Consider the following 22,637-nt stretch of genomic DNA (forward strand, 5'->3'; position numbering starts at 1 on the left):
TATATGTAGCTTAGCTCAGTTGATATGGGCAAACACTGTACATGTAGGCCTACATGTGTCTATAACATGTTATTGCAAAGGTATCTGGATAATGGCGTCCAACTCATAGTGTTCACAACGCTTGACTTCAACAGAACATGACTGAGGTGTTTCCTATTCAGGTGTGTCCTAAAGACCGGATTGCAAAGACTATTGGTAATCCTTTAGTTGCTGCACTGTTCTCGTGCACTCTGTCTCTCTTTCTTTTGAGTTATAGTAGGGAAAAATTACCTTGAATAAAAAAGGTTTAAAACTCTCCCTCCACTGGGCAAGGTAGTGAGGTGGCAGCTTTGTGATCCATTTCCATGCCTAACACTCTTCACACAGTCAACAAACCTATGAAGTGTGCATAATCATCTTGGGTTTCAAAGAAAACTTTCTGTGAATGCTCCTGTGAGTTCAGCCTTGGACTGAGTTAGAATAAGCCTCTTATGTAGAGACGCTATCAGAATGAGTCTGTTTAATGAAGCAGGCAGCCTTGGAACGGTGCAGGTTCTTTAGCTTTGTGCTCTTGTTTTTGTCCTCTACTTAATCCCCTGTAAAGCCTATTGGCAGGGAAGGTGTTCAACTAGAGTACCTACAGCACTGTTTCAAAGGCACAGTGCTTAAGCGGCACATGAAAATCCAGGTATGAAAAGGGTAAATATTAAAACCTGTTTAGGGGATCTGCATGGTTCTGGTACCTGTTCTGACCAACATTTTTGCTTATAAATCGATCTGTGGAAACCATGGATTGAAATGGCTTGCATTGAGCGGTAGCCATGATTCTCACGACACGGGAGTATGTCTATTCTGCCTGTATGAAGCAGGATGTGAAATATGACCATTTGAAGCTGAGATGTTGATGCTGAGATGCTGAGATTCAAGGTTTTACTGTTAACCTATAAAGCGTTACATGGGCTTGCTCCTACCTATCTTTCCGAGTTGGTCCTGCCGTACATACCAATACGTACGCTACGGTCACAAGACGCAGGCCTCCTAATTGTCCCTAGAATTTCTAAGCAAACAGCGGGAGGCAGGGCTTTCTCCTATAGATCTCCATTTTTATGGAACAGTCTGCCTACCCATGTGAGAGACGCAGACTCGGTCTCAACCTTTAAGTCTTTACTGAAGACTTATCTCTTCAGTAGGTCATATGATTGAGTGTAGCCTGGCCCAGGAGTGTGAAGGTGAACGGAAAGGCTCTGGAGCAACGAACCGCCCTTGCTGTCTCTGCCAGGCCGGTTCCCCTCTCTCCACTGGGATTCTCTGCCTCTAACCCTGTTACAGGGGCTGAGTCACTGGCTTGCTGGTGCTCTTTCATGCCGTCCCTAGGAGGGGTGCGTCACTTGAGTGGGTTGAGTTACTGACGTGATCTTCCTGTCTGGGTTGGCGCCCCCCCTTGGTTTGTGCTGTGGTGGAGACCTTTGTGGGCTATACTCGGCCTTGTCTCAGGATTGTAAGTTGGTGGTTGAGGATTTCCCTCTAGTGGTGCGGGGGCTGTGCTTTGGCAAAGTGGGTGGGGTTATATCCTTCCTATTTGGCCCTGTCCGGGGGTTTCTTCGGATGGGGCCACAGTGTCTCCTGACCGCTCCTGTCTCAGCCTCCAGTATTTATGCTGCAGTAGTTTGTGTCGGGGGGCTAGGGTCAGTTGGTTACCTGGAGTACTTCTCCTGTCTTATCCAGTGTCCTGTGTGAATTTAAGTATGCTCTCTCTAATTCTCTCGTTCTCTCTTTCTCTCTGTGAACCTGAGCCCTAGGACCATACGTCAGGACTACCGGGCATGATGACACCTTGCTGTCCCCAGTCCGCCTGGCCTTGCTGCTATTCCAGTTTCAACTGTTCTGCCTGTGGTTACGGAACCCCTACCTGTCCCAGACCTGCTGTTTTCAACTCTTAATGATCGGCTATGAAAAGCCAACTGAGATTTATTCCTGATTATTATTTGACCATGCTTGTCATTTATGAACATTTTGAAAATCTTGGCTCTCTCTAATTTTCTCCTTCTCTCTTTCTTTCTCTCGGAGGACCTGAGCCCTAGGACCATACGTCGGGACTACCGGCCGTGGTGACTCCTTGCTGTCCCCAGTCCGCCTGGCCTTGCTGCTATTCCAGTTTCAACTGTTCTGCCTGCGGTTATGGAACCCCTACCTGTCCCAGACCTGCTGTTTTCAACTCTTAATGATCGGCTATGAAAAGCCAACTGAGATTTATTCCTGATTATTATTTGACCATGCTTGTCATTTATGGAAATTTTGAAAATCTTGGCTCTCTCTAATTTTCTCCTTCTCTCTTTCTTTCTCTCGGAGGACCTGGGCCCTAGGACCATGCGTCGGGACTGCCGCCCGTGGTGACTCCTTGCTGTCCCCAGTCCGCCTGGCCTTGCTGCTATTCCAGTTTCAGCTGTTCTGCCTGCGGTTATGGAACCGCCACCTGTCCCAGACCTGTTGTTTTTCAACTCTTGATGATCGGCTATGAAAAGCCAACTGAAAATTATTCATGATTATTATTTGACCATGCTTGTCACTTATGAACATTTTTGAACATCTTGGCATAGTTCTGTTATAATCTCCACCCGGCACAGCCAGAAGAGGACTGGCCACCCCTCATAGCCTGGTTCCTCTCTAGGTTTCTTCCTAGGTTTTGGCCTTTCTAGGGAGTTTTTCCTAGCCACCGTGCTTCTACACCTGCATTACTAGCTGTTTGGGGTTTTAGGCTGGGTGTCTGTACAGCACTTCGAGATATTAGCTGATGTACGAAGGGCTATATAAAATAAAATTGATTGATTGATTGAGATGTCCCTCCTACCATTTAATTTGCTCTTCTGACTGTCCATCAACTCCTAGCTGGACCCTACATCACAACCACTAACAACACATATGCCTGGAATCCTTACATCGTAACGCAGTAGAAGAAAGTGGTTTCGTTGCTGTAGCACATTCAGAGATCGATTTATAGCCAGTAATCTGAAATAATTCATAGATTTTAAATGGAAAACACTTTCTGTTTGTCATAGACAGAGTTTCTAATGAATTCAGGAAGCCAAGCAAGAGCTCTGTGAGACATTCACAGCGATGGGTGCAGACGTTTTGATCAAGAGAGACCTTTAGAAAATACTGTAGTATGTACATTTTCTCTAACACTAAATATACAAATATGTATTTTACAGTGATAAGGAGGGTGAAATCTTACAGTTAGTCATTTTATAAATTGATTATACTACTGTATATTTGGGAAAAAAAGTCGTTTCAAGACTTATTCATGCAGTTTTGTTGAATATGAAATACATCATATAAAATATTTCATATTTTTATCATAGTTGTACTGTGCACCTCAAACGTGAATACACCTCAGCAATTTATAACTATTTTTACCAGAAACGTGAGATTTTAAACTTTCTTGGAGTATGTAGCATTACTAGTTATTGTTTATGGCCCTCTCATAATAAATAATAACTTTTGGGGTTTACTTAGATTACATTTTCGATTACATTTACTTACATTTAAGAGGTTTTAGATAACGCCTCCAGAATCTCACAGTGCAGATTAAATTCAATCTCCAAAGAGATGGAAATCTTTTTATGTGTGTTTATAAATGTATAACTCTTGTGTATTGCTCGTAGAACAACCTGCATGTTATTCTGTACGTAAATCCGTGACACTCCATTTAGAATGATATGTTACATTTCGTATCGTATGTAGTAATTTGTAAACCCCACTCTGAATTTGCAGACAGACCAAGCTTGAGCTTTGTAGTTTTGAGCCATGCAAGGCAAGCATCTACATTATATATACAAAAGTATGTGGACACCCCTTCAAATTAGTGGATTCGGCTATTTCAGCCACACCCGTTGCTGGCAGGTATCAAATTGAGCACACAACCATGCAATCGCCATAGACAAACATTGGCAGTAGAATGGCCTTACTGAAGAGCTCAGTGACTTTCAACGTGGCACCGTTATAGGACACCACCTTTCCAACAAGTCAGTTTGTCAAATTTCTGCCCTGCTGGAGCTGCCCCGGTCAACTGTAAGTGCTGTTATTGTGAAGTGGAAATGTCTAGGAGTTACAAAAATTGCCTCTCCTCGGTTGCAACACTCACTAACAAGTTCCAAACTGCCTCTGGAAGCAACGTCAGGACAATAACTGTTAATCACAAAGCTTCATGAAATGGCTTTCCATGGCGTTGGCTGGAGTGGTGTTGGACTCTGGAGTAGTGGAAATGTGTTTTCTGGAGTGATGAATCACACTTCACCATCTGGAAGTCTGACGGACAAATCTAGGTTTGGCGGATGCCAGGAGAACTCTACCTGTAGGAATGCATAGTGCCAACTGTAAAGTTTGGTGGAGGAGGAATAATGGTCTGGGGCTGTTTTCATGGTTCGGGCTAGTCCCCTTAGTTACATTGAAGGGAAATCTTAAAGCTACAGAATTATAGACGGTTCTGTGCTTCCAACTTTGTGGCAACATTTTGGGGAAGAACCTTTCCTGTTTCAGCATGAAAATGTCCCCATGCACAAAGCGAGGTCAGTACAGAAATGGTTTGTCGAGATCGGTGTGGAAGAACTTGACTGGCCTGCACGGAACCCTGACTTCAACCCCGTCGAACACCTTTGGGATTATTTGGAACGCCAACTTTGAACCAAGCCTAATCGCCCAACATCAGTGCCCGATCTCACTAATGCTCTTGTGGCTCAATGGAAGCAAATCCCCGCAGCAATGTTCCAACATCTAGTGGAAAGCCTTCTCAGAAGAGTGGAGGCTGTTATAGAAGCAAAGGGGGGACCAACTCCATATTAATGGCCATGATTTTGGAATGAGATGTTCGACGAGCAGGTGTCCACATACTTTTAGTCATGTAATGTATTTATGTGAAGCACTCCCTGAAGTAAAGTGAACCCACCAGGCTTGTACATTGTGAGGATGTTGTACTAGCATGCTGAGCTCCTCTTGCCTTGGGTGTGCTGTGCATTCATTCCCCTCTGTTTACCAGACTGAGCACAGATGTCACTGGATCTCTCTCAACCTCCACGTTTCAAGTTACCGTTGCACCTTAGAAGCCATACCATTGTTGGTCAGCAGGTGGTGCATTCTCCTACCCCCTCATTTTATATCTTTGAGCCTCACTGCACAATATAGTAGTACTAATACTAGTAACAAGCCAAACTTTCCAAACTAAAGGCCATGTCACACTTTACTCAAGGAAGCTGCAATATGTGACATTTTGGACGACCCAAATAAAATTCACATAGAAATGTGAGATATAGATCTGTAATTCTCATTGAAAGCAAGTCTAAAAAGCAGTAGATCTGTTCTATGTGCTTCCCGTTCATAAGTTTAGTTTTTGCATCTTAAACATTCGGTACATTCGGTACATTCGGTGTATACCAGCTTCAAACAGCTTAAAATAATATATTTTTGGTTGTTGAAAAGATATTTCACAGTGGTTTAGATTGTACAATGATTCTCTACACTTGTTTTGTCACATAAACTTAAATTAGGTGAACTATTCTAATTTTAGCATATTGCAGTGATTTCTGCATATTGCACCTTTACTCAACATTAGAGCACATGGCATTTATGTGCTACACATTAAACTGCTATGTTGTCTTGAAAACTGATGCTGTTTCATTCTCATGCTGCAGGGGATCACAGGAGGTTGGTGGCACCTTAATTGGGGATAATGGGCTCGTGGTAATGACTGGAGCGGAATCAATGGAATGGTATCAAATAGACCAAACACATGGTTTCCAGGTGTTTGATGTCATTCCATTTGCTCCATTCCAACCGTTATTATGAGACGGTCACCCCTCAGCAGCTTCCTGTGCAGGGGATGTAATATAATGTGCGACTGAGGACCCATCAGATATCCATTATTCAGGTTTGAGTGGGCAGAGTTGGCTCCTCTTGCTCTGGGACAACACAAGCAGATTCACTTTTCCATAATATCTTCATGTAAAGCTGTGTGGGGCTCTTAAAATCTCATCCACTCCTGGTGTGTTAATGTAGCCTAAAGTACCTGTGCCTGTACCAGTGATTACTGTGTATTCATGTTAAAGAGCTTGCTCCTGTGATTTAAAACACTTTCTTTGAAGAATCAAAGCTTCATATTACTTATGCTGGTCTAGTTCCACACCGTGTGTATATGTAACAATAATATCTGAGTGGCGCAGCGGTCTAAGACCCTGGTTTGATTCCAGGCTGTATCACAACCGGCTGTGATTGCGAGTCCCATAGGGCGGCGCACAATTGGCCCAGTGTTGTCCAGGTTAGGGTTTGGCCGGGGTAGGCTGTCATTGTAAATAAGAATTTGTTCTTAATTAAGGATCCACCCCTTTTTTTAAATTTTCGCCTAAAATGACATACCCAAATCTAACCGCCTGAAGCTCAGGCCCAGAAGCAAGGATATGCATATTCTTGGTACCATTTGAAAGGAAACACTTTGAATTTTGTGTAAATGTGAAAGGAATGTAGGAGAATGTAACATAATACAGTAAATCTGGTAAAAGATAATACAAAGAAGAAAAAAAAACGTATTTTGTATTTTTTTGTACTATCATCTTCGAAATGCAAGAGAAAGGCCAAAATGTATTATTCCAGCCCAGGTGCAGTTTAGATTTTGGCCACTAGATTTCAGCAGTGTTTATGCAAAGTTTTAGACTGATTCAATGAACCATTGTATTTCTGTTCAAAATGTTGTTATCAAGACTGCCCAAATGTGCCTACTTTGTTTATTAATAACTTTTCATGTTCAAAATGGTGAACTCTCCTCAAACAATAGCATGGTATTCTTTCACTGTAATAGCTACTGTAAATTGGACAGTGCAGTTAGATTAACAAGAATTTAAGCTTTCTGCCAATATAAGATAAGTCTATGTCCTGGGAAATGTTCTTGTTACTTACAACCTCATGCTAATCGCATTAGCCCGCATTAGCCCAATCCCGAAGAAGTTTGAACTGACTTGCCTAGTTAAATAAAGGACAAATAAAATCACCACCCCCATGGGAGCAGCCTTACGGATGTATCGCTATGCCATCCTGACAATGTATTCCCATGCTTTACATAAAGCACTTTGCCATTTTTGTCTGGCAGTGGTGGAAAAAGTACTCAATTGTCATACTTGAGTAAAAGTTAAGATACCTTAATAGAAAATGAAAAAGTGAAAGTCACCCAGTAAAATACTACTTAAGTAAAGTGTAAAAGTATCTGGTTTGAAATGTACTTAAGTACAGTGGTGGAAAAACTACTCAGTTGTCATACTTGGGTAAAAGTTAAAAGTAACATTAAATGCTAGACATTAAATTCCTTATTTTAAGCAAACCAGACTACACGATTCTCTTGTTTTTTTATTATTTACAGACAGCTAGGGGCACACTCCAACACTCAGACATAATTTACAAACGCAGTATTTGTGTTTAGTGAGTCCGCAAGACCAGAGGCAGTAGGGATAACAACGCGTTATATTGATGGGTACGTGAAATAGACCATATTGCTGTCCTGCCGGAGCATTCGAAATGTAACAAATACTTTTGGGTGTATAGGAGTAAAATGTACATATTTTCTTAAGGAATGTAGTGAAGTAAATGTAAAAAATAAATTACAGATACCCCAAAAAACTACTTAAGTAGTTCTCAGAGTATCTCACTGGAGGAAAATGTAATAGTCAAGATAGATTTTCCAGCTGCAGCATACTTTTAGTGCCTCATGTTTTACATTTTGGCAAGTATGGTCTTGTTGTGCCACATTTCAGTCTGTTTAGGGGAAATAGTTGAGAATCTGTGATTCTGCTGCTTCTTTGAGGTCTCGACCTTTCCTTAAGGTCTTCCCTTTATTTACCTATAGGGGTGGTAGAGGAGGGGAGAGAGCGATGTGGTTTTTAAATGTATTATTCTATACTTAAATCCAAGACACTCCATTTAGTATGATATGTTACGTTCCGTGTGGCATGTATTAATTTGTGGATGTCGATTATCCATTTCATATGATATGTCACAAATTGCAATTTGTACAATATGTTATGAATTTTTCAAAAACTACAACATGTTACAAATTTGCTAAATGTATGACATGTTACAAATTCCAGTTTGGTGTGACTAACATTAGCTAGGGGTGGCTAATGCTAACATTAGCTAGCTTGCTAAACTTAGCTAGGCTAGGGGTTAGGGGATAAGGTTAGGGTGAAGGTTAGGATTGATTAGGTCAGGGGAAGCTTAAAAGGTTAAGGTTAGGGTTAGGGGAAGGGTTAGTTAACAGGTTAAGTAGTTGCAAAGTAGCAAAAAATTGTAAGTAGTTGTAAAGTTGCTAATTAGCTAAAATGCTAAGGTTGTCCGTGATGAGGTTCAAACACACAACCTCTGGGTTGCTAGACATTCGCGTTATATACGCCCACCCATCCACCCTGACCAACCACCTTCCTAACCTTCTGTCTTATAAAACCATACCAAACTTAACATATCATACTAATTTGAGTGTCCTGGAGTTACGTTTACTATGTCATGTCTAGTCTATGAGACCAGTCTGGAGAGAGATGGAGAGAGTAGTGAGGCTGTTGCTATGTCATCACATGCCCTGCCCATGATGTATAACTTTACAAGTTCTGATTTGTTGCTCCAAGGCGAAGATAACCATCTCTGACTGTTTATAGCGGAATCGTAAATGTCTGAATCAGCTCTGTACGTCAGCATATGTGTAGTGTAAAGACATCCTCTCATCTGTGTTTTCAATGGTATTTGCAAGACCAATTCCTTGTGGTAAAAAATGCTCCTCAGCAACTTGTTTTAACTAATATGGTACAGTAGTTGACTGCTGTAAGACCCTCTGGGCAACGAGTCAGTAGCCCCAGTGACTAGTGGATGTAGCCTACATTCTGAGTAATTGACCACCCCTTTGGAAAAGGATTCCCCTTTATCAGGCACTGGAGATGATGTGCACAAGTAAAGTACTACACTACAACCCAAGACTGCCAGAATTCAGGACAGGTGCAGCGTGTTCCATCTTGTCTACATTCCACACCGGTCTATGGAGCTCCCATGGTGGAAAATTCCACCTCTGTGGATTGAAAGAGAAGAAGGGGTGGCCAAGGGACCACAATAACTCAACCTAGTACTGTGTGGAATAACCTGTTTCTGTAGAACTGCCCTCTTTAAAAGCTTTAGTTTCAAGAAAATATTGTATTTTATGGCTATTCCTCTCTTCTCACCAAATTTGTTGCCATGGTGAAACACTATGGAGCCAATGTTTTACATTTTGAACTTTATTTTTGTATTTTTCCACCTTTTTTGATCGTGTCTCATCGCAGCAACTCCCCAACAGGTTCGGAAGGCAAAGGACGAGTCATGCTTCCTGCGAAACACGACACACCAAACCATGCTTCTTAACACCCACCTGCCCGCTTAACCCGGAAGCCAGCAGCACCAATGTGTCGGAGGAACACCATTCACCTGTGACTGAGATCAGCCTGCAGGCACGCAATCCGCCACGAGGAGTTGCTAGAGCGCGATGAGCCAAGTAAAGCCCCCCCCCGGCCAAACCCTCACAACGGTAGGCCAATTGTGCGCCGCCTTATGGGACTCCCGATCACGGCCGGTTGTGATACAGCCCGGGATCGAACCCAGGTCTGCAGTGACGCCTCTTGCACTGCGATGCAGTGCCTTAGAACGCTGCGCCTTAGACCGATCCTACATTTTGAACTTTTGACCATGCTGCCAGGCTGTGTCTCTTCTGTGTCATTGCTGGAAGACAGATGAGGTGACATCCTAATCCAAAATAAAATAAACTTCAATCAGGGCCAGACTCAGGGTCCCTCAGGAGTTACAATCAACCCTCCCCAAGCTTCAGCCTTCAGCTCTTAACCACAATCATTAAATGAGATTAGAATCTTGGAGCTAGGGTTTTGTATTCAGGGAGCACACAGCACGCCACAGACACCCCCAAGGGATAACACTGGATTGGCTCATTGGTTTTCATCAAAATAATTGATCTCTGTAAACTGACACCGTAATGTAGATCAGCCCTTCCAGATATTGATTCATTTCACTTCCCGGTCCCAAATAAACTGACCAAAAATGTTCCATACTCACAAGAAGCTTATTTCTCTCAAATTTTGTGCACAAATTTGTTTACATCCCTGTTAGTGAGCGTTTCTCCTATGCCAAGATAATCCATCCACCTGACAGGTGTGGCATATCAAGAAGCTACAAGCATTTCGCTACACCCGCAATAACATCTGCTAAATATGTGTATGTGACCAATAAAAAATGTATTTGATTAAAAAAAACATGATCGTTACATAGGTGCACCTTGTGCTGGGGACAATAAATGGCCACCCCTTTGTCACACAAAACAATGCCACAGATGTCTCAAGTTTTGAGGGAGAGTGCAATTGGCATGCTGACTGCAGGAATGTCCACCAGAGCTGTTGCCAGAGAATCGATTGTTCATTTCTCTACCATAAGCTGCCTACAACGTAGTTTTAGAGAATTTGTCAGTACGTCCAACAGCCTCACAACCAGAGACCTCGTGTAACCACGCCAGCTCAGGACCTCCACATCCGGCTTCTTCACCTGAGGGATCTGAGGAGTATTTCTGTCTGTAATAAGCCCTTTTATGGGGAAAAAGTCATTATGATTGGCTGGGCCTGGCTCCCCAGTGGGTGGGCCTGGCTGCCAAGTGGGTGGGCCTATGCCCTTGAAGGCCCACCGATGGCTGCACCCCTGCCAAGTCATGTGAAATCCATAGATTAGGGCCTAATTAATTAATTTAAATTAACTGATTTCCTTATATGGACTGTGTGTTCATCTACTGTACTGCCAGGTTGGCTTGTCACAAATTCTCACAAAATGTCTGCTTGCCTCGTGATGGGGTTCTGCTTTGCTTCCCCGCCTTCCCCTTCTATTTTGTCTCTGCTTGTACAATATTTGGCATTGAGTAATGTGTTGGCTAAAGGTGAAACTCAGAGCTGCACTCTCTCTGATCCAAAGCGTTGCTGAGGAAGATTACAGCCAGCCTTGAATGTTGTGCAAGTCCAGACAGAGCAACACATATCTCACCTGAAAGTATAGGCTGGGAGGAGACTGTGGCTGTGACTGGCCCCGGGCCCTCAGAGGGCTCTTGCAACTCCACATCCCCCTATCGACTGTGTGGCCTGCTTCACCCAGGGGCTCATCTGACATTCAGTCTCCTCAACTGGATCAGAGTAATATGCTCTCATCACATGGTTGCATTAAGACATTTGTCAATATCACTATTATTAGAGAATCCTGCATGATAGACCTTAATGTGTTATTCAGGACTCTGGAATAGTCCTGTTAATATATTCAAACAGGGTATGAAGTCAAGATAGAGACAGCAATTTTTTTACACATTACATGAGAACACACCAAATATAGTAAACTGACATTACAAAAACTGTGCATTCATGTTGATATGATATCTACCATCACAAAATTGAAACATGTTCTCATTCAGGCAGGAAGCAGAATATAGAGGTGCTGCTGTATTCCTTTCCTGCATTGCAGCATTCCAGGCATGTTGAAACATTGTCCTCTCCTCTCCCTCTGGAACTGGGGAAGTGGAAATAGAGCTATGGGCCACATACATTGGGGTCCAAAATGTTTGACACATGATAAAGAGCAAAAATGACTGTGTGAAATATTGTAAATAATTCAAACACTGAGCTATATTGTATTGTCAATATTTTTATTTTTTATTTTATACTAATACAATTGCTCAGAGAAAGATATTTTGTTTAACAAGTGATACAATTTTTCTCAAAAAGGTAGGGGTCAATGGCACTGAGCATTTTTCTAAAATGTTTTATGAGTTGGACAATACATTGGGAGGGATCTTAGACCATTCCTCCATACTTAAATTTATTTTTATTTAACCTTTATTTAACTAGGCAAGTCAGTTAAGACCAAATTCTTATTAACAATGACGGCCTATCCCAGCCAAACCCGGACAACGCTGGGCCAATTGTGCACCGCCCTATGGGATTCCCAATTATACAGAATCCTTCCAGATCCTTGATATCCTTTTTCTGTGCTTATGGACTGCCTTCTTCAATTCAAACCACATGGCCATTGCAAAATGTTGATTTTATGGTCAATTACTATTTATTTGTGGATTTTAATGTGTTCTTGAGGTTATTTTCTTGCTGGAAGATCCACTTGTGGCCAAGGCAACTAGGTTTTTGGCAAAACATTTCCTGGTACTGGGTAAAGTTCATGATGCCGTTTACCTTAACAAAGGCCCCAGAACCAATGGATGCAAAATAGCCCCATAACATTAAAGTTCCACAACCATATTTTACAGTAGGTATGGGGTTCTTTCTTGCTTATGCATTCTCATTTCGACGCCAAACCCACCACTGGTGTGAGTGGCCAAAGAGCTCTATTTTCATGTAATCTGATCAAAGCACCTATTCCAATCAAAGTACTAATGCCGTTTAGCAAACACCAGACGTTTACAATTGTTGGATGACATGAAAAAATAGCATTCTTTAAGGGGCTACCTGTGTCTATTAAATTACTGTTATTTTGCATACAAGTTTCATGCATGAAGTTTCATTTTTATCTCCATGTTCTCTCCCCTAGTTGCAGTCCTTCAGAATACCAGTAAATTCCATTGTCAACCTGTCCAGACAGGTTCCACTCTGGTGAGAAGGTAAGGGAGGGGAGGATGGGTAGTTGAGGGATGAGAGGGAGGAGTGACGGGCTGGGTAGATGATATCCCACACATTTCCATAGAATTTCTGACCAAAGATGCACAACTTACATCAATAGATGCACTGTTGTCAAGCATAGACAGTCAAAGACAAAGCTATTGAACAATCTACTGTGTTGACCTATAATAGTAATAGAATAAAGCCAAATGGTCTATCCATTTCAACAGTTTATGATTGTTTATGCTTTGAGTATGATAATGTGTTATTATAATTTCTTATACTGAATTGTACAAATGGATGTGGAACGAACGATACTATTAACTAATGTTAGGTGTTTGTTGGTGGGATAGTTTGTTTCTCAAGGGAGGGGAATACATTTTATTCTGTCATTAGAATTTGTCCAGGAGGGCTATATTAGGGCATTCGCCAGATTTAAAATAGGTGGGGCGAGGCTTGCCCTTTTTGCTGCAATGCCATTGGTCCATGCTGTAAGCTAAAATGCCTCTACATAGGGCAGGTAAAAAGACAGTGAGACTGACATTAGGCACTGCAGAAAAAGGATTCATCTGGATTACTTCATTTTATTTATCTTTCAATGCAAATTTACAGAAAACTCTCAGAGACATCTTGACTTTTTTTGTCTTCAATGATTACTCTTAAATCAGTCCTCAAATATTTGTAATAATCTTTTGATGAAACTTGCTCATAGTGTTTGATGACTGCTGTTTGATGTTTGGTATTTGTACTTGCATTGTGTTTTGTTTTTAGTTATGGATCAAACAAGAACCAAGAGTTGAAAAGTCAATCTCCAGTAAGGTGAGTCAGATTTGAAATGTACAGTATCGATGTAAAGGGAGAGTATGCAGTGACCCAGACATTCAACCCGTTGATTGATAGGTAGCAGTCGTGATATTGAAATGTTATAATCTATTCCGTATTGCAAAAATAAAAAGACAATGTTCCTAGTCCAGGATTACAAATACATCTATGTGATTCTGAGCCACAGAAGCATCAGTGCTGTCTCTACATGTTTAGCAGGGCTAAGGCATTCACCTGGGCCTGGAACACACTGGAGGAATGGAACAGAACAGGAGCAGGTCTCATCTTGTGCAGGGAGAGGCTGGCACACCCTTTACACACGCACAATAAACAGATACATTCCCTCTATAAGTATGTCATTCTTCTCTCCTCAGTGTTTCCTCAGTGTTTTATGTTCCATTTTGACTCATTTTGTGTTTTGTTTTCTGATAAGGTTCCAAGGAGTACTCAGCTATGAATTGGGGCAAAGGAAAAGACTCATAGGCTGACTGGAATTAGCCATGCATTCTATCCTTCATTCCACCGGAGTCTGTGGCATGAACCATTCAGATTTCAGTGTTGTGAAGAGTAAGAAACATGGACTTTATCGTCAATAGAAATGATTAGAGAATTGGATTCTCTACTCTGTTACTATGGACTCAAATCAGTAACTTAAATGAATTTAGCATTGTTTTCAGCATTGTACTGCAGACATACTGTATATAAAAAAACATTAGGAGTATTTTTTACATAGATCAGTAAAGAATCAAAGCCTGACGGAGCGGTGCAAACATGAATAAAGTGTTACTACCTGCATTAGATTTAATTTATATTTCTGTTTATCGTTTGGTGTATGACACACTTGCAATCTCTACAAGAGCATGGTGGGTCAGATTCTTGGTCATTAATATTCGCCATTCATGATCATTTCTGTGACCTATGACCGACCAGGTCAGTACAGGTTCATCAAAGCTGGGCCCGAGAGACTGAAAAACAGCTTCTATCTCAAAGCGATCAGACTGTTAAATAGCCATCACTAGCCGGCTTCCACCCGGTTAAGCAACCCTGCACCTTAGAGGCTGCTGCCCTATATACATAGACTTGAAATTACTGGACACTTTAATAGTGGAACACTAGTCACTTTAATAATGTTTACATACTGCTTTACTCATCTCATATGTATATACTGTATTTTATTCTACTGTATTTTAGTCAATGCCACTCCGACATTGCTCAATCTAATATTTATATATTTCTTAATTCCATTCTTTTACTTCTAGATGTGTGTATTGTTGTGAATTGTTAGATACTACTGCACTGTTGGAGCTAGGAACACAAGCATATCGCTACACCCACAATAACATCTGCTAAATATGTGTATATGACCAATACAATTTCATTTGATTTGATTTTTGATTTGCCATGCAGTACCTCTACTGATATAATGCATCTAAAAAACAAGTTGCATCTAAAATGAAAATATATGTGGCCAGGCACATAATACAAAGCCCTTTAAGAGTACCAAAATTTTTTGTTGTAATTGCCATATGAAAACTAATGACTCACTCTTTGTACATAAATGAGGTTGTGAAATCACAAGTTGTCATTCAGACACCCTTAACCCCACCCCTCCTAGTCCCTTTTACTCAGCCCTGGCTTTCCTGAAGTAGAATACAACTACATGCAAATGGAAATATCACCCCTAGTGAATAATTTAATCAAGGGCATATCTTTCCTCATGCAACTTCTTCTAACTTGATATGGCTTCATCTAAGTAGATACAAATGTCTACATGTATAATATCAACCAATCAGATACTTTTATCTTAGCCATCTCATCTTTAGTATTTGGCCTTAATTGAAAACCATCCCTCTCTCACATTTCCATCAGATATTTCTATTCAAAGATTGAATGTATCATTCTTGTTCTAAAGAGAGCTGGTTTTCCCATGAGACCATACCTGGGTCTCTGTGGGGCAATTAACTATCTTCTAGCAATGAGACATTTTGCAGACCCTATTCAAAGTGTTAATTGCTATGAAAGAGACTGCTGGAAGTCATTTGACAGCTATTGTGTGCTTTAGTCATCCAGTTATAATTCTTCCACCCAATTAAGATGAAGGAGCATAATGAATGAACAAACAAAACGATAACAGGACAAATCTGGAATGATTACAATCCTGGCAATTTCACTAATTGGACCGTGCGACAAAAAAGGCTCAAACTCTACTTCGATGCATCTTTTTTATTTTCTAGACACGTTCATTTCTAGCAACATATTGGTTTCATGACCTTCCAGTTCTGTAAATCCAAGCATGCCATCAACTTTGGGACATAAGTCAAAACAGCTCAAACAATAATGTGATATGCTGAAAAATATTAACTGGGATACAAATCTAATTTAAAAACTGGAGTACATGAGTTCAAGATACTTTTGCCACACATTTCACATTGTACAATGTTAGCTCTATATGTTTAATAATCCATATTCTAATAGCAACATAATTCATTAATAATCAACATTCCTCATCTTTGTAACCATATCTGACCACAATAATGTCCCTAACTCACACAGTAGATAGTGTAGTGGCGCTGTCCTGAACAGGCCTCTCCTGTACCACACACCTCAGCCTGCTGTTCATCTTCCTGTTGGTGGCTATGATCAGCAGGGGGCTGAGTGCTGCATACAGCGGCGAGAAGAATATGTGCACAGTCCAGGAACATGTACGGGGTCACCAAGGCCACTACAGCTTTAGCTGCCCGCTGCTCTGCCCCACCACTGGCCCCAAATCTGCTGCAGAGTCCCTTCACCTGTTGGCTGTGGCAGTACAGAAACACCAGGATAACCAGATTGGCCATCAGGGCCATGGGCACCACGTCCCTCCCCACCTGGACAGCCCTGTTCACCTGCGTGGACTGCATAGAAGGGAAGCGAACAAATTAATGCTGTGCTGCATGAGGCCCGATTCGTTCCAGGAGCCCAGGGACAAGGCTATGGCTGCAGGAAGCTAGCCAGGGTCTCTAGCAGGCAGCACACGCCCACCACAAGCAGGTTGGCACAGGCCAGGTGCAGCACGATAGCATCAGCAGGATGGAGCTGGGGCTCCTGGTACAGTGCCAGGTGGAATGCCAAGATGACAGCAGTGTTTCTTGGGACATCAACCACAGTGAGAGACAGGTACAGTACTCCCCAGACCACCTCCTCTGATTCCGTGGTTGCAGAAATAGAGGATATGAAAATATATGTCAAATCAGTATTTGTCAATATATGCAATCATCTCAGAAGGCCATTGCATACATCAGTTATTTTACCTGAGAGGAATTCTTTATGATGTTGGAGTCTGATCACTAGTGTGTTTGTAAACCAGACCAAAGTCCCCTTGGCTAGGGAGTTTCCTTGTGTTCTTATACTCTCAGAGAGATTCAGTAACTGTAGGTGGTGATCAGCATGGTCCACTGACTTTAGGCTCCTCTTTCATCTCCCTCCAATTACCTGAGATCAATACAGATGACTGCATCTGTTCCAGCTGTGGCTATATGGCACCAAAACATGTAATCAGGACTGAGGACAGAATGACACCAAATAAAAGAAAATTGAGGTCTCAAGGAGTATCTATATGTCAAGTTATTGTGCAAAGAAAGCATTCGAATGGGGACAAAACCCTTTGTCTAATGCTCAATGTATTCCCAGCCATAATTATCACTTTCAATTCTCATAGACTAGGCCTACTGTTCTATTTCATTCTTTTTCTATGGTTTCTTTGAATCGCTTTCTGCTACGGTCCAGGTAAGGAATAATAACAAGACTATAGTGCCCCCCTCTGGAGAATGATGTGACAAGACAAGTGTATAATTTTTGCCATTCAAAAAGGTCTGACATAGGAGTAAAATAGTTACCCCAAACTGAAAAATTATGTATGAGCAATGTATGTTTGTTTTAGTTTGTGATTGATGTTTGTAATGAGATGCATAACAAGTCAGATAGACTTGAGCTTGTTTGATGTCATTGATGTGAAACACGCCTCACTGTCACGCTGGCTCCTCTGTCGGAGATAAAAGTGCTGAAGCAAAGACCTTGGTCCATAAAAACAGACTGGAATTCCACTAAAAGGTATATTTATGCCTGTGAGTCCCACTCCTGGGAGAGTATACTTATTTAGATTTTCAACAGTCGTCTGTAGTTTTTGACAACCTGTTTGAGGCATTGAAATGAAAAATAAATCTATAAAGAAATTCGAAAGGGGGGAAAACAAGTCTAGTCTAGTCTAGGTAAATGACCTTTTAATGGCGTCAGACCGAGGCTCTGCATCTGTCCTCGTACTACTAGACCTTAGTGCTGCCTTTGATACCATCGATCACCACATTCTTTTGGAGAGACTGGAAACCCAAATTGGTCTACACGGACAAGTTCTGGCTTGGTTTAGATCTTATCTGTCGGAAAGATATCCGTTTGTCTCTGTGAATGGTTTGTCCTCTGACAAATCAACTGTACATTTCGGTATTCCTCAAGGTTCCGTTTTAGGACCACTATTGTTTTCACTATATATTTTACCTCTTGGGGATGTCATTCGAAAACATAATGTTAACTTTCACTGCTATGCGGATGATACACAGCTGTACATTTCAATGAAACATGGTGAAGCCCCAAAATTACCCTCGCTAGAAGCCTGTGTTTCAGACATAAGGAAGTGGATGGCTGAAAACGTTCTACTTTTAAACTCGGACAAAACAGAGATGCTTGTTCTAGGTCCCAAGAAACAAAGAGATATTCTGTTAAATCTGACAATTAATCTTGATGGTTGTAAAGTCGTCTCAAATAAAACTGTGAAGGACCTCGGCGTTACTCTGGACCCTGATCTCTCTTTTGACGAACATATCAAGACTGTTTCAAGGACAGCTTTTTTCCATCTACGTAACATTGCAAAAATCAGAAATTTTCTGTCCAAAAATGATGCAGAAAAATTAATCCATGCTTTTGTTACTTCTAGGTTAGACTACTGCAATGCTCTACTTTCCGGCTACCCGGATAAAGCACTAAATAAACTTCAGTTAGTGCTAAATACGGCTGCTAGAATCCTGACTAGAACCAAGAAATTTGATCATATTACTCCAGTGCTACCTTCCCTACACTGGCTTCCTGTTAAGGCAAGGGCTGATTTCAAAGTTTTACTGTTAACCTATAAAGCGTTACATGGGCTTGCTCCTACCTATCTTTCCGAGTTGGTCCTGCCGTACATACCTACACGTACGCTACGGTCACAAGACGCAGGCCTCCTAATTGTCCCTAGAATTTCTAAGCAAACAGCTGGAGGCAGGGCTTTCTCCTATAGATCTCCATTTTTATGGAATAGTCTGCCTACCCATGTGAGAGATGCAGACTCGGTCTCAACCTTTAAGTCTTTACTGAAGACTTATCTCTTCAGTAGGTCATATGATTGAGTGTAGTCTGGCCCAGGAGTGTGAATGTGAACGGAAAGGCTCTGGAGCAACGAACCGCCCTTGCTGTCTCTGCCTGGCCGGTTCCCCTCTCTCCACTGGGATTCTCTGCCTCTAACCCTATTACAGGGGCTGAGTCACTGGCTTACTGGTGCTCTTTCATGCCGTCCCTAGGAGGGGTGCGTCACTTGAGTGGGTTGAGTTACTGACGTGATCTTCCTGTCTGGGTTGGCGCCCCCCCTTGGTTTGTGCTGTGGTGGAGATCTTTGTGGGCTATACTCGGCCTTGTCTCAGGATGGTAAGTTGGTGGTTGAAGATATCCCTCTAGTGGTGTGGGGGCTGTGCTTTGGCAAAGTGGGTGGGGTTATATCCTTCCTGTTTGGCCCTGTCCGGGGGTATCATCGGATGGGGCCACAGTGTCTCCTGACCCCTCCTGTCTCAGCCTCCAGTATTTATGCTGCAGTAGTTTATGTGTCGGGGGGCTAGGGTCAGTTGGTTATATCTGGAGTACTTCTCCTGTCTTATCCGGTGTCCTGTGTGAATTTAAGTATGCTCTCTCTAATTCTCTCCTTCTCTCTTTCTTTCTCTCTCTCGGAGGACCTGAGCCCTAGGACCATGCGTCAGGACTACCGGGCATGATGACTCATTGCTGTCCCCAGTCCACCTGGCCTTGCTGCTGTTCCAGTTTCAACTGTTCTGCCTGCGGCTATGGAACCCTGACCTGTCCACCGGATGTGCTACCTGTCCCAGACCTGCTGTTTTCAACTCTCTAGAGACCGCAGGAGCGGTAGAGATACTCTTAATGATCGGCTATGAAAAGCCAACTGACATTTACTCCTGATTATTATCTGACCATGTTGGTCATTTATGAACATTTGAACATCTTGGCCATGTTCTGTTATAATCTCCACCCGACACAGCCAGAAGAGGACTGGCCACCCCTCATAGCCTGGTTCCTCTCTAGGTTTCTTCCTAGGTTTTGGCCTTTCTAGGGTGTTTTTCCTAGCCGCCGTGCTTCTACACCTGCATTGCTTGCTGTTTGGGGTTTTAGGCTGGGTTTCTGTACAGCACTTCGAGATATTAGCTGATGTACGAAGGGCTATATAAAATAAACTTGATTTGATTTGATTAGTCTTTGGAGGAAACTTATTAAAAACCCTCTGCTTACTATGTAGAATACATGATAGAATCCCAAGAGAAGAACATGCATGAGCTTGTGCTCTAATTAGTCCTGTACTCATGTCAACATATTGATACTCACATGGGGAAATTACACCACTTCAGATTATTGATCTCATAGGGGTTTGAAAATGAGTAGCAAGTGAAATTCAAATGTCACCTTAGCCTATATCAAGGATCCTTCAGCATGGGTTGACTTTATTCCAAGTTCGACTTATAGTTACGGGTGCTGTGTAAAATACGCTGTTATGTCTTAAGCACAGCTAAACCACGACATTACCATCTTTCATTCATATTTTGAGAATGGAGCAACACTGGATTAGAAATGTACACTGTCAGGATTGTTACTCCCCACTGTGCAGCAGAGGTTTTGTGAAACAGTATGATTGTTCTTGTAGGTGAATAAAGCAGTGTGAAGAGTGGGAATCAGAATAGAAGGCTACTTTCCCAGTGCTCCGAATTAGACTAAACATGCGTTATTGCTAGATATTTATCTGTGCTGCTGTGTCCCTGGGCGACATACTCCCAGGACAGGAGAGAACAGAAGTGAGCAGTGCAAGGGACCAGCTGTGCACGTTAAATGACGTAATCAAGCTGCTTTTACATCAACAATAACAAAAAAACACTGCTGAGGTATGGGTGCACTAATAATGAATATTACCCCATTGAATAGGTCATCCTAAAACATTACTGTTTGTTGCGTTATGCCATAGATTTTTTTTATTTTTTATTGAGGTTTCTGTTGAATATGGCCATTATTGACATTAATGCTGACATCTGAAAAGAAAAAACTCTTACTCTTGGTTACATTTTGTAGTGAGTCTTAGGAGGGGTGAAGTGAGTGTTCTAATGTTGTGCCCTAATAATCCCCACAGAGTACAACATGCTATATACTGAAATTAACCACACTGAATGACCAATACTGTGTTCACGTTTCTGTATTAATAGTCGCAGGTAAGGATATGCTTTCCGCAATCATTGTCCAATAATTTAGAGAGTGCAATAGGGAACATTTGTTCACAGTTGGTGTATGCATATGTAACCGATGTGAAATGGATAGCTAGTTAGCGATGGTGCGCGCTAATAGCCTTTCAAACGGTGACGTCACTCGCTTTGAGATCTTGAAGTAGTGGTTCCCCTTGCTCTGCAAGGGCCGCGGCTTTTGTGGAGCGATGGGTAACGATGCTTCGTGGGTGACTGTTGTTGATGTGTGCAGAGGGTCCCTGGTTCGCGCCCGGGTTGGGGCGAGGGGACGGACGTAAAGTTATACTGTTACATTGGTGCCGTGACCCGGATCACTGGTTGCTGCGGAAAAGGAGGAGGTCGAAAGGAGGGTGAATGTAACCGATGTGAAATGGCTAGCTAGTTAGCGGTGGTGCGCGCTAATAGCCTTTCAAACGGTGACGTCACTCGCTTTGAGACCTTGAAGTAGTGGTTCCCCTTGGGAAACGATGCTTCGTGGGTGACTGTTGTTGATGTGTGCAGACGGTCCCTGGTTCGCACCCGGGTCGGGGCGAGGGGACGGACATAAAGTTATACTGTTACACATAGGTCTGTTTAACAAACTTAATGTTTTGTCTCTATTCTTCAGCAAGGTACCCAAGTTAGGTATCATGTTGGATCTGTGTGTCACCATCAAAGAGGTGTCCTTCCTGCTGCAGACAGGGTTAGGGATCTTGGGGAACACTCTAGTGCTGCTGGCCTACACCCAGGTCTTCTGCTCTGAGCACATACTCATGCCTTTGGACATGATTCTCTGCCACCTCGCCTCCGTTGACCTGATGCTGCTCCCCAGGCCATGACTGTGTTTGGCCTGATCGACCTGCTGAATGACCCGGTGCAAGGTGGTCATTTACCCCTACCGCATCGCCCGGGCCCTGTCCACTTTCATCACTTGTATGCTCAGTGTGTTCCAGGCGGTGACCATCGCCCCTGCAGGTGGACTCTGTTTGTCCAGGCTTAAGGCCTGTCTCCCCAGCCTCATTGTGCCCACCTTAGCACGGCTGTGGCTCCTCAACATGGATGCATCACAGCGAAATGTTTCTCTATTGGTCTCTATTGGCCCGTGCAATGGCACCATGCCTGCCTTCACCCTGAATGTTGTATTCTTCCGCATAGACAATGTCATCTGGATTTACATGCTGACGGTTGTGGCTGACAAGAGGGTCTTCTTCTCCTCCTGTTATGCCTCTCGCAGTCCCATCTTCATCATCAGCTCCAATAAGAAGGTCAAGAGCAAGTTGGTGTGTGCTGCAGCCGACCATGAACAGCCATCAGCCGACACCCAGGACTTCAGTGACAATATCTCAAATGTAACCCAAGCTCTGGATAAACTTTATTTCCTTCTGGGGCTATTATACCACATGGATGGTCTTCTTGTGATTATTTTGTGTAATTATGTCTGTGTAGCCTACTTGCTATAGGCCTTCTATTTATTTGTGTAAATCATTGCAGTTTTCAGGATTTTAGATTTAACTAATGTGTGACATGAGGTTTGAAACTAGTAAGGGATTTATCATTCTATTGGACAAGCAGGAACTGT

The 22,637-nt window shown here is 42.4% G+C and overlaps 1 long non-coding RNA gene and 1 pseudogene across 1 annotated transcript; both read left to right on the plus strand.

Moving 5' to 3' along the window:
- The first annotated feature begins 13,210 nt into the window (after positions 1-13,210).
- Positions 13,211-13,850, plus strand: LOC139535673 (uncharacterized). The gene is made up of 2 exons (XR_011667176.1): positions 13,211-13,499; positions 13,719-13,850. It is a non-coding gene; the product is annotated as an uncharacterized lncRNA (long non-coding RNA).
- A 7,858-nt stretch (positions 13,851-21,708) lies between these two features.
- Positions 21,709-22,518, plus strand: LOC139535259 (olfactory receptor class A-like protein 1; annotated as a pseudogene).
- Positions 22,519-22,637: the final 119 nt, after the last annotated feature.

The sequence above is a fragment of the Salvelinus alpinus genome, chromosome 12 (assembly GCF_045679555.1).
Source record: "Salvelinus alpinus chromosome 12, SLU_Salpinus.1, whole genome shotgun sequence".
NCBI lineage: Eukaryota > Metazoa > Chordata > Actinopteri > Salmoniformes > Salmonidae > Salvelinus > Salvelinus alpinus.